This window comes from Phyllobates terribilis, unplaced genomic scaffold (genome assembly GCF_046119375.1).
Source record: "Phyllobates terribilis strain yellow unplaced genomic scaffold, ASM4611937v1 Scaffold_1__5_contigs__length_1240528914, whole genome shotgun sequence".
Taxonomy (NCBI): domain Eukaryota; kingdom Metazoa; phylum Chordata; class Amphibia; order Anura; family Dendrobatidae; genus Phyllobates; species Phyllobates terribilis.
In genome coordinates this window covers 286,279,023-286,292,458 of record NW_027362761.1, presented here as the reverse complement: position 1 = coordinate 286,292,458, position 13,436 = coordinate 286,279,023, and the positions used below count along the sequence as shown (strand labels likewise).

The window sequence follows — 13,436 nt, the reverse complement described above, 5'->3', positions numbered from 1 at the left end:
GAATGCTTTCTCAGCATCCAACGAGAGTATCTAATTACAAATTTTTAACTGCATCTAGCCCAGGAAATACTTTGTGCCTAGTAGCAGTGTCTGCTAGTCAGCGGATTATCCCGGCTGTTAAGCAAGCTACACCACCTGTAGTTTAGACACTTAATTTTTTCAAAGGAAATGCTTCGGGACCATGGGATACTTAGTGAAGAGCATCAGGAGGCACCCCAAGGCATTGGGGCTGGGACTGGCAGTAGGATGCCTTGCGGTGGACAGCCGAGCTCGATCCTTATAAAAGCTTTTTAACTGCAGCAGCTTTAGTGGACGCTACTGGAGCTGGAATTACCGCGGCTGCTGGCATGAGACTTGCCCTCCAATAGATCCTTGTAAATGGATTTAAAGTGTATTCATTCAAATTAGAGAGACAATTTAAATTAAAAAGCTTAGAGCTGCCTCCACCACAGGGGGGCTCGCTCGACCCACCAGCGGACAGGCACCAGTATTGGGAGAGGGGGGCTGGCCGTCAGGGTTCACCGCGGCTCTGGCACAAACCCGGCGACACGGAGGTGGCACGGGCAGGAGCGGACTGGCCGTGTCGGCTTCTCACTTTTCGGATTTTAGAAGGGCATGACATGCCTATATCTGTGTCTCCCCCTCCTTTTACTCCTCCACCTCTTTTATTTTCGCATGACTATATGTACTTGTCACTTTTCCATGTGTTAGTTATGTCTTCTGAGCAGTTTGTCAGCTTTTGGACACCTTTGAAGGTGTTTTCTATGTGTTTCTATGTGTTTTTGTTTGCCTGCCATTGGTTTTAACGGTGTTCGAAGGTGTTCGACGAACAGTTCGACGAACAGTTCGGCGAACACACGGGTGTTCGACGAACCGAACCGAACTCGAACACTACGGGGGTGGCTCAACACTACTCAGTACCCGGATTACTGCTGCTGAATGAAACAGTTGTCGTGTGGCAGTAGATTTGTTTCACTGTGCTAGAATTACTTTGGGTACTGTGAGTTAGGAGATGTAATACATAAATGTGCATTGTACCGGCATCTGCCATCGTATGTGTATGAAAGTAAGATGCTCAATTTCCTCACAACAAGCTGCCATAGAAATGTCTGGGATCAGTCTCCCAGCTCAGTTCTATCACTTCCTATGAGCAGGAACAAACCTGTTCACTCATGTTTAGTCGAGTCAAGGAAGAGCAAGGACGCTCCACTGCTCCCTGAATTTATTTCCAGTCCACGCTGAGGGGACATCATTCTCTACATAGTCATCTCCACATAGGAGTGAAGCCTCATATAGTCAGGAGAGATAAGGTTGAACAAGTGGTATTCTGGCTACTGGTCTTTGCTGTGCGATTCCAGCCTGAACCAGTTTCACATGTCTCCCACACAACAAACTTTGTCCAATGTACCCCCTGCAATAAAGAATGATAGGGCCAAAACCATGAGTATTTCCAAACTCCTAGTGTGTCACTAGGGAAACCAACTTGTGAAGGTACCTCCATCAGTGTAGCATTACCTGGACTGTGCTTAATATTTCCTCCAATAGCAAGTTAAAAGAACTGTTCTCCAGCCGTCCCCTGAAAAGCGTTAAACTTGCTTGTTTGAAAAGGAGAAGACACCTCCCTTTCATATGCATAATATGCAATGTAACCTGTACAGTGAATTTCTGCCACTTTGCCCTTAAGGCCACGGCTTCACTATCAGTATTTGGTCAGTATTCGGTCAGTATTTTTTCTCAGGAGTGGGAGCCAAAACCAGGAGTGGGTGATAAATGCAGAATTGGTGACTTGTTTCTATTATACCTTTTCTCTTATTGTTCCTCACCTGTCTTTGACTCCCACTGCTGAGAAAAAATACTGACCGAATACTGACCAAATACTGATAGCAGGGCTGTGGCCTATGAGAGAGACGGTACCTTGTTTTCTCCTTCAGTAAAGTGTTACATTTACAAGTTCACACGTGTGTCTGGCTGCTTGAAATTGCTCGAACATCACAGGCACTCCAACACCATCACTCAGACACCACATCTGTAGGAGTGAACCTTTGGGGTCTTATACCATCTCCATAAGTGCCACCTCCTGCTACTGACAATTGTTGTAGACACGAGGCAAGTGTTTAGAGGTCCAGCAACCACTTCAGCTACGTTGACAGTAAAATCCACTGCCAGTGGAACTGCATGTCCTAGCTGGCCCCTCAGTAATGTCTGGCACCTCTCCTATGGCTCATCACACACTAATCATTAGAGGTGCCAGGGATGTTGCAAGTAGAAGATCTTGGTATAACAGTCACACACTACCAGCATGGCAGCTGAACCAGGGTCCTGCAAATCCTTTTGCTCAACTCTGAAAAATTCCTAAAATTCTCCTTTTAATTCTTCAGTCATTTTGGCGCCATTACTCTAGGGGTTTCTACCAGTCCTGCAGTGATGACTTGTATATATGTGAAATTGCTACTGCAGGCATCACTGCCTGACAAGTAATGCTGGCATGTACTTAAGGCCAGTTGACAATGGCTGTTTTTAAAATAATGATTACATGGCATATGACTGGAGGCAGAATTGATGGGGACTAGTGATGAGCGAGCATGTATTGTTTCACCTTCGGTGAGCATGCTCAGGCGCTCGCTGAGTATTTGCGACAAGCTCTAATGTTATGTTTGAGTCACTCTGTGTGTATGATTTGCGATTGTTTGACAGCTTAAATACATGTGAGGAATGAAACAAACAGGCATTCCTCACATGTATTAAATCTGTCAGTTGCAAATCATGCACACTGAGTGACTCAGACATAACATTCGAGAACAACGAACATACGCGGAAAACACCCGAACATGCTCGTAAATCTCGAATAAGGCTGTGTGCCCACGATGCGTTTTTTAAGCGTTTCCGCAGCGGCAATTCCGCTGCAGAAATGGTTAGGCTGCGTGCACACAATGCGTTTTTCATGCGTTTCAAAAACGTTCATTTTTTCATGCGTTTCATGCGCTTCAAAAACGCATGGTAATCTGCACCCCATGGTCCCCAATGGCATTCCGCAATGTCAATGCACATGCTGCGGATTTTTCCGCAGCGTTTCTGCAGCGCTCATAAATCCGCAGCATGTTCATTAATTTTGCGGAAGCGCCGCCATTGACTTGCATTGAGACGCATAATATCCGAGTCTGTACATTTGTACAAGCGGATAACATGCGTCTCAATGTGCGGATGGTACCCAGGTCTGGAGGAGAGCAGACTCTCATCCTGACCTGGGTACCATTGTACCTGTAAAAAAAAGAATAAAATAAAAAATAAAGTTTATATTCACCTGTTCGGCGGCTTCTCTCTACTTGCCGGCAGCGCTTCTCCTTCCAGGACCTGAGATGACGTCGCGGTCATGTGACCGCAGGCTGTCTCGTGATGTGCCGGCAACCTGGAAGAAGCCAGGACGAGCGCTGCAGCACACGCCGGGGCATCGGGGGTGAGTATAGCTTTATTTTTTTTATTTTTACGGTCACACTGTATAAATCCATGCCGTTTGCATGGATTTATACAGTGTGACCTAGTTGTCAAGCACTTTCCAACTGATGTTATCGCCTGGAAAGTGCTTGTCAGTCCGCATGCGGAAACACATGCGTTAACGCATGTGGATACGCATGTGAATCCGCATGTATTCCGCATGTATTCTGCAGGAAAAACGCATGCACAATCTGCATGCGTTTTTTCTGCCAGGGAGATGCAGAAATGCTGCAGAAATTTTCTGCTTCATTTCTGCATCGTGGGCACATAGCCTTAAAAACGCTTGGTAGAAGGCCTGCCATGTTCCCCAATGATAATCCGCATGTGCTGTGCACATGCTGCGGAAATTTCCGCTGCGGATTATCATTGCGGAAAAAAACGCAGCACTACCAATTATTTTGCAGAAGCGCTGCGTTTTCGCAGCCATTGACTTGCATTGGAACGCATGGATTCTGCATCACTGCATCTGTACATGCGGAATCCAAGCATTTCAATGTGCGGATGGTACCCGGGTCTGGAGAATAGGAGACTCTCCTCCGGACCCAGGTACCATAGAACCTGTAAAAAAAAGAATAAAATAAAAAATAAATATTATATTTACCTTCTGATGGCCCCGGTGTGCTTGTCTTCGGTTGCGGGCAGATCACGGTGGACTGAAGGACCTGCGATGACGTCATTTAGTCATGTGATGGGTCACGCGACCGCTGATGTCGGCAGGTCCTTCAGTGTACCGCGAGCTGCCGGCATGCCAGGACAGATCGAATCAAGAATCCGGGGGCCATCAGAAGGTAAGTACAGATTTATTTTTTTATTTTTTACCATTCTTTACGGTCACACTATATAAATCCATGCCGTTTGCATGGATTTATATAGTGACCAAGTTGTCAAGCACTTTCCAAGTGATGCTAAAATTGCTTGGAAAGTGCTTTTTAGCCCACATGCGGAAATGCATGTGATGAACGCTTCACATCCGCTTGTCCCTGGCAGGAAAAAAGCATGTACAATCCGCAAGCGTTTTTTCTGCCAGGGAGATGCAGAAACGCTCAGGAAAAAATGCGGAGCATTTCTGCATCGTGGGCACATAGCCTAATGAGTATGCTCGATCATCACTTTAGGGAACCACTGGAACAGTAAAAGATTTGACCCATTTGATGACCCTACATGTATGTCCCGCTAAGATTTTGAATTTAGGAACGGATGTCAGCAGTTTTGCCACTTCCTTACAGGGCAGATGCCAGCTGTAATACATGGCTGGCACTTACCCATAACAGTAGTGATCACTGCTGTTTACCTATTTAAATGTCACTGTCAGTCACTGATAAAGGCTTTTACATAGCATTATCATAGAGGACTGATGGATTACCATGACAGCCACTATCTTGGTACTTTTCTGAAGCTCAACTACAGGTTAAGCCTCAAAGGACACTGTTTTTAATATGTACGGCATGGTAGCAAAATACTCATATCCCCTTTTGTTAAAATAAAACACAAGGACTTGGATATGTAATGGAATGAAATAGGCCATGATATACACTGCTCAAAAAAATAAAGGGAAGACTCAAATAACACATCCTAGATCTAAATGAATGAAATATTCTCATTGAATACTTTGTTCTGTACAAAGTTGAATGTACTGACAACAAAATCACGCAAAAATCATCAATGGAAATAAAATTTATTAACCAATGGAGGCCTGGATTTGGAGTCACCCCAAAAATTAAAGTGGAAAAACACACCACAGGCTGATCCGACTTGGATGTAATGTCCTTAAAACAAGTCAAAATGAGGCTCAGAATTGTGTGTCGCCTCCACATGCCTGTATGACCTCCCTACAATGCCTGGGCATGCTCCTGATGAGGTTGTGGATGGTCTCCTGTGGGATCTCCTCCCAGACCTGGACTAAAGCATCCGCCAACTCCTGGACAGTCTGTGGTGCACCGTGACGTTGGTGGATGGAGCAAGACATGATGTCCCAGATGTGCTCAATCGGATTCAGGTCTGGGAAACGGGCGGGCCAGTCCATAGCTTCAATGCCTTCATCTTGCAGGAACTGCTGACACGCTACAGCTACATGAGGTCTGGCATTGTCCTGCATTAGGCGGAACCCAGGGCCAACCGCACCAGCATATGGTCTCACAAGGGGTCTGAGGATCTAATCTCGGTACCTAATGGCAGTCAGGCTACCTCTGGTGAGCACATGGAGGGCTGAGCGGCCCTCCAAAGAAATGCCACCTCACACCATTACTGACCCACTGCCAAACCGGTCATGCTGATTGATGTTGCAGGCAGCAGATTGCTCTCCAAGGCATCTCCAGACTCTGTCACGTCTGTAACATGTGCTCAGTGTGAACCTGCTTTCATCTGTGAAGAGCACAGGGTGCCAGTGGCGACTTTGCCAATCCTGGTGTTCTGTGAAATGCCAAGCGTCCTGCAGGATGTTGGGCTGTGAGCACAACCCCCTTCTGTGGACATTGGGCCCTCATACCACACTCATGGAGTCGGTTTTTAACTGTTTGTGCAGACACATGCACATTTGTGGCCTGCTGGAGGTCATTTTGCAGAACTCTGGCAGTGGTCCTCCTGTTCCTCCTTGCACAAAGGCGGAGGTAGCGGTCCTGCTGCTGGGTTTTTGCCCTCCTACTGCCCCCTCCACGTCTCCTGGTGTACTGGCCTGTCTCCTGGTAGTGCCTCCAGCCTCTGGACACTACGCTGATTGACATAGCAAACCTTCTTGCCACAGCTCGCATTGATGTGCCATCCTGGATGAGCTGTACTACCTGAGCAATTTCTGTGTATTGTAGAGTCCGTCTCATGCTACCACGAGTGTGAAAGCACAACCAACATTCAAAAGTGACCAAAACATCAGCCAGAAAGCATTGGTACTGAGATGTGGTCTGTGGTCCCCACCTGCAGAACCACTCCTTTATTGAAGGTGTCTTGATAAATGCCAATAATTTCCATCTATTGTCTATTCCATTTGCACAACAGCATGTGAAATTGATTGTCGATCAGTGTTGCTTCCTAAGTGGACAGTTTGATTTCACAGAAGTTTGATTTACTTGGAGTTATATTGTGTTGTTTAAGTGTTCCCTTTTTTTTTGAGCAGTGAACTTATTAAGAATTACAAATTATTTAATATATCAAATAGTGATGAGCGAGCACTAAAATGCTCGGGTACTCATTGCTCGGGTCAAGCAAATTGGAATGCTTGAGTGCTCGGTCCGAGTAATGAGCCCAATTTAACTCTATGGGAAATACGAGCATTTTTCTAGTGGCTCCCCCCGGCGGTCTGCAGAGGGCCTAAAAATTGCCCAAATCGATGGGAACAGTGCTCAAATTACATTGAAACAGCATGAGGAAGACCCCTGGAAGCTTTTCTGACTCCCAGGTCACTGATGTCAACAATTTTGTCAGAGGTATTACGCAACTTTTACAGATTTTATGGGAAATATGTTAAGGAACATCCTTTCCAGGGTAAGGACTCCTCCACATCTTGGGCTATGTTCACACGTAGCGTGTTTGATGCATTTTTTCACTTTTGCATTGCTTTCACCTGTGAAAAAAGCATTCACCAGGAAATGTCATTTTAACATTTTACTACCTTATTTGGCCATGTGGTGTGTGACATGGGAACAGCATTGAGAAGACCTCTGGAAGCATCTCTGACTCCCAGGGCACTGCCTAAAACTGTGGTCATCTCATCAGACGTGATCCTATTTTACTGCGGTAATAATACTGACATTTTTGGCAACGTGACAAATCTTAAACTCCACTTAAAATGGACAAGGTGTGTGTTAAGGGTTGGGGAAGTAGACGCTATTGTGATGGTGATAGTGCACGCAGAGGCCATGGGCAAAATGAAACTGTGCCTGCTAAGGGAGCACAACCAACACCCACATCATGTCGAACTACCTTCCTGTCCTAATTTCTAGGGGTCCGCAAAACTCCACTATTGAAGCCAGAGCAGTGTGAAAAGGTTGTTGGTTGGATAGCAGATAAAGTTTCCAGTCAGTTTGCCACCACCATCACCCTGTGTTCCACATGGTCCAGTCTCAGTAGATGTGAGTCTAGATCACATTATATCGCCATTTATTCCATGGCGCTTTACATGTGAAAAAGGGGGTATACATCGCAAAAACAATTACAATAATCTTGAAGAAAAATGTGGCAGCGACTGGTACAGGAGAGGAGAGGACCCTGCCCACAAAGGCTCACAGTCTACAAACCATGGGTGAGGATACAGTAGGTGAGGATAGAGCTGGTCTTGCACCAGTATGGTGGAGCGAGGGTTGCTGCAGGTTGTACGCATGTCGCAAGAGGTGGGTCTTCAGGTGCTTTTTGAAGGTTTCAACAGTAGGCGAGAATCAGAAATGGTGGGGTAGAGTTCCAGAGAAGGGAGGATGCACGGGTGAAATCTTGTATGCGATTGTGGGAAGAGGAGATAAGAGAGGAGTAGAGAAGGAGATCTTGAGGATCGGAGGATGCATGCAGGTAAGTACCAGGAGACTAAGTCACAGATGTATGGAGGAGACAGGTTGTGGATAGCTTTGCATGCCAAGGTTAGGGTTTTGAACTGGAGCCAGTGAAAGGATTGACAGAGAGGAGAGGCCAGGGAATAGTGAGGGGACAGATGGATTAGTCAGGCAACAGAGTTTAGGATAGACTGGAGGAATGCGAGACTGTTAGAAGGGAGGCCACAGAGCAAGAGGTTGCAGTCATCGAGAAGGGAGATGATGAGTGTGCGCACTAGTGGTTTTGTAGATTCGTGGTTGAGAAATGTGCGAATCTGGGAGATTTTTTTACTTGGAGTCGGCATCTTCCTCACCATGATCCTCCTTCCTCCCACCATTCCGAGTGCCTTGAGACAACTGATTCCACAATTGGACACTCCGAAGACCTGCTTTGTTCATTTTTCCATTTATACATTCTGGCTTCTCGCTCGGTCCGCTCAGAAGTGGAAAGAGCTTGGATATGTGGTTTGAAGGAGAGATTAGAGTCCAGGGTTACCCCAAGAGATTATTATCATTTATTATTATAGCGCCATTTATTCCATGGTGCTTTACATGTGAAAAAGGGGGTATACATAGCAAAAACATTTACATAATCTTAACAAAACGAGTCAGCGACTGGTACAGGAGGAGAGAGGAACCTGCCTGCGAGGGCTCACAATCTACAATGGATGGGTGAGGATACAGTAGGTGGGGGTGGAGGTGGTCATGCAGCAATGTGGTGGAGCGGTAGTTACTGCACGTTGTAGGCTTGTCGGAAGAGGTAGGTCTTCAGGTTTCTTTTGATGGCTTCCACGGTAGGCGAGAGTCTGATGTGTTGGGGTAGAGAGTTCCAGAGTAGAAGGGATGCGCGGGAGAAATCTTGTATGCGATTGTAGGAAGAGGAAATAAGAGGGAAGTAGAGCAGGAGTTCTTGTGAAGATCGGAGGTTGCGTGCAGGTAGCTACCGGAAGACTAGATCACAGATGTATGGAGGAGACAGGTTGTGGATGGCAAGGTTAGAGTTTTGAACTTGAGTCTCTGGGCAATGGGCAGCCAGTGAAAGGATTGACAGAGGTAAGAGGCCGGGGAATAGCAGGGAGACAGGTGGATTAGTCGAGCAGCAGAGTTTAGGATAGATTGGAGGGGCGCGAGAGTGTTGGAAGGGAGGCCACAGAGCAGGAGGTTGCAGTAGTCGAGGCGAGAGATGATGAGGGCATGCACTAGTGTTTTTGCAGAATCTTTGTTGAGGAATGCGTGGATGCAGGAGATATTTTTGAGTTGGAGTCGGCAGGAAGTGGAAAGGGCTTGGATATGTGGTTTGAAGGAGAGATCAGAGTCCAGGGTTACACCAAGGCAGTGAGCTTGTGGGACTGAGGTGAGTGAGCAGCCATTAACGTTCATGGATAGGTCAGATGGGGGGGATGATTGAGAGGGTGGAAAGATGATGAATTCAGCTTTGTCCGTGTTAAGTTTTAGAAATCTGTCAGAGAAGAAGGATGAGATAGTGGACAGACATTGTGGATTGTGGGATTTTGGTTAGTAGGGAGAAGATATCAGGGCCAGAGAGGTAGATCTGTGTGTCATCAGCATAGAGGTGATATTAAAAGCCGTGAGACTCTATGATCTGTTCCAGGCCAAAGGTGTAGATGGAGAAGAGCAGAGATCCTAGAACTGAACCTTGGGGGACACCGACAGATAGGGGCGAGGTAAGGAAGTGGTGCTTGAGTGGGAGACACTGAAATTCCTGTCTGTTAGGTATGAGGAGATCCAAGATAGTGCCAAGTCCGTGATGCCAAGAGATGAGAGAATCTGCAGTAAGAGGGAATGGTCGACTGTGTCGAAGGCAGATGACAGGTCCAGGAGGAGGAGGATGGAGTAGTATCGCTTGGATTTGGAGGCTAGTAGGTCGTTGGTGACTTTGGTCAGGGCAGTTTAGGGTGAGTGATGCGGTCAGAAGTCAGATTGTAAGCAGTCAAAGAGGGAACATGAGGAGAGATGGGAGGACAGTTCAAGGTGAACATGTTGTTCTAGTAGTTTTGAGGCATAGGGGAGAAGTGATATGGGGCGGTAGCTAGTCAGAGGATGGGTCAAGGGGGGGCTTTTGAGGATGGGTCTGATTGAGGCGTGTTTGAAAAATGAAGGGAAGACACCGGTTGTTAGTGATAGGTTGAAGAGGTGGGTTAGGGTTGGGATGAAGACTGTGGTAAGGTTAGGGATGAGGCGAGATGGGATTGGGTCAAGTTCACATGTGGTGAGGTGTGATTTGAAGAGAAAAGAGGAGACTTGACCTTCTGTAATGGTGGAGAAGTGGGGTTTGGAGGAGGAAGGTTGAGTAAATATGAGGAGGGGTTGTGGGGACTTTAGGCAAAAGCATTGTCTGATGGTGTCAATCTTCTGCTTGAAGAATGAGGCAAGGTCTTCAGCTGAGATGAGAGAAGAGGGAGGAGGCGCTGGGGGACGGAGGAGAGAATTGAAAGTGTTGAATAGCTGTTTAGGGTTGTGAAACAGGAAGATATGAGAGATGAGAAGTATGTTTGTTTTGCTGCAGTGAGTGTGGACTTGAAAATAGTGAGGGATTGTTTAAATGCTATGAAGTGCTCGATGGAGTGGGACCTTATCCATCTCCGCTCAGCAACCCTGGAGGCCTGTTACAGTTCTTTAGTAAGGTTGGTGTGCCAGGGTTGCCTGTTGATTGTGCGAGCTTTGGTATGTGTGAGAGGGGCGATCGAGTCGAGAGCTGCAGCTATTGTGGTGTTATACAAAGCAAAAGCAACATCTGCGTTGTGTAAAGAATTTATGTCTATAAGAGGGAGGAGGGATTCAGAGAGTGAGTGTACGTCAAGTTGTGAGGTTTCTGCGAGGGTGTGCAAGTTTGTGGAATAGGGTTTGTGGACCTGGAGAGGAGAGGGTAGAGAATGTGAGTAGGTTGTGGTCAGAGAGAGGAAGAGGAAAGTTAGAGAAGTTAGAAAGGGAACAGAGGCGGGTGAAGATGAGGTCCAGACCATTGAGATGTTCACTTTTTCATCGATAAATTTGGGCCTCTCGACCGGCCAGATTCGAGCAGGGCTGCAGAAAATCACATGTAGCGATTTAAGCAGCCATGGTCACCCGAAAGTAACAGTGGGAAAGTGCAAATGCTGTTGCAAGAGGTGGATAATGACGAGATACAATGGACAGAACGTCAGGAGAAGGAAACGGTGGATTATGAAGTCACTAGCCCAACCAGGCAAGGGGACATGCAGAGCGAGGACAGCAGCACAAAGGGTAAGGGATGCGTAGCATCATAACAGGCAAGAACAAGCAGTGTGGTGGCCGCAAACACAAGGTGGGCATCTGCTCCCCGGTACACCAACACAACGGAAGTCGCCAGTAAAACTGTTAGATCTTCCCTAGTCTGGTTCTTTTATAAAGACTGTTTTGTTTAGATAACCCCAAAAAGGCCATTTGCATAATCTGCCAGGCCAGCATCAGCAAGAGCATCAAAACTACCAGCCTGACCACTATCAGCATGCTCACGCACATGACAACAAAGCCCCTGACTAGCTGGACCGAACACAAAGGTCCAGAAACACTGTCTGTGGGTGACATCACTGTCTCTTCTGCTGTTGTGCGAGCACACCAATCCCCTGTCCATAGCGCATGTGAAGATGCCTCCCGCTCTGCACCTGTCATTGCAGACTTGTAACCATAACCATCCACTTCCTTGTCTCTTTGCAGCATTCAGTTGTCCCTACCACAGTCCTTAGAATGCAAGTGCAAGTATGCAGCTAACCACCCACCCACAGGCCGCAATACTAAACTGCCACATTTCTGGACTGCTTGCTTGCACTTGAAATGTTGCCTTTTAGGCTCGTCGAGGTGGAAGCTTTCCACAACCTCATAGCGGTGGCGGCTGGGTGTCCATACTCTGTCCCCAGCCTCCACTATTTCTCCCAGCATCACCTCCGCCTTCCACAAGCGCAGGTCCCAGAACATTACCCATGCCATCCCCAGTGCACTTAAGTGGGAAGGACCGCCTAACCACAAACACGTGGACAAGTGAATGTGGCCAGGGACGGTACATCTCACTGACGCATGTCACTGGGTTAATATTGTGCTCGGTCTCCTAGACAATGACATTTCCGCAACGGAGAGATGAAAAAAAAATGTTTTATTCCAATGCAGCCAATATTATATCATGTGTCCAGGTCGACATTAAAAAAAATTGGTGAAAGGTCCTCTTTAAATAAGTACTCACTTGAATATTTCTTTCAATAAATGTGTGTATATGTGTATGGTGTGTAGCGCGAGTGTATTAATATACTCACCTACCGCCGCTGTCTTTGGGATCCTGTGCCGTTCTCCTCCTCTCTTAAGTGATGTCACCCCAATTAAGACTATCTGGCTCACTCTATGTGCTATGCAAGTCTCTGATACAGTGTAAGCCTATAGAGATTTGTTCTAATGCTCCATAGGCATAGATTGTAAAAGATACTTCTGGATCATGCAGAGCACAACCTAATCCGAAGGGTCTGCAGAGCTGTGACCTCACTGAGAAATGGACCAGAGCGACACTGCAGCGGTATGTGAGTATTTTAATACTTTCCCACCACACACCACACAAATATACAGTACACAGATTTAATTTGCAGAGAACAACGCCATTCCTACAATCATTTGTAGGGGCGGCACTGAACGCTAGGTTCCCTGACAATGCATTATGACAGTGCACTTTACTCTGTGTTGCCAGCTTGTTATTACTGATCTGTGCCGGCAACACACAGTGACACAGGGACTTGCCCCGTCCCTGAAATGAGTGTCACTGATGATCTTACGTTTCACGGAGGCGGAATTGGCTCCGACAGTGACAGGGTAGCAGCCTTTTCCCCTTCCTCTGATGACGATTCATTTTAGTATCCCAGTATGCACTGGGATTCTCAAACGAAGCGTCAACCCAAAGGAAGTATGAGAAAAAATTATAAAAGCAGTTAGATAGTATAGTTAGAGAACAGTAGAGAACTTTTAATGCAAGCATAATGGAAATTATTTTAGATTACGGAATCAAATAAATACGGTTTCATATTAAAATTTCTTTGACCTCCGGACCCTCCCTGTAAATTTGTCTCCCTTTGGCCCTCCCAATTCTTCTCCAGCTGTCGCTAGTTATCCGATCAATTCCTCTGACTTCACGTTAACAGTGTGTTTTACCCCATATGAAGTCATGCGGCCTAATAAAAAGATGGCAATGATAGAGGCCCAGAAAGAAGAATTTAGAAAATTCAAGAGAAAAAAGCTAATCAGAGGACTGGCGGTGGCAGGAGAAGTATCAGCCGGACCAAGAAGAATTGATTGTTAATGCATTTACCCATTATGCCTTTTGTATGTCAGTGAATCTGACAAGTTTTACAAGTAAAATACACTTCAGAAAAACGCCAGTGGTTAAAATAGCTCAAAAGAAGGAACATATGCACAAGC

General features: G+C 46.4%; 1 protein-coding gene across 3 annotated transcripts in view; it reads right to left on the bottom strand.

The window, feature by feature from the left end:
• Window positions 1-13,436, bottom strand: part of LOC141258137 (dehydrogenase/reductase SDR family member 4-like) — a 207,685-nt gene that overhangs the window by 29,336 nt on the left and 164,913 nt on the right. The gene's annotated exons all lie outside the window — the stretch shown is intronic.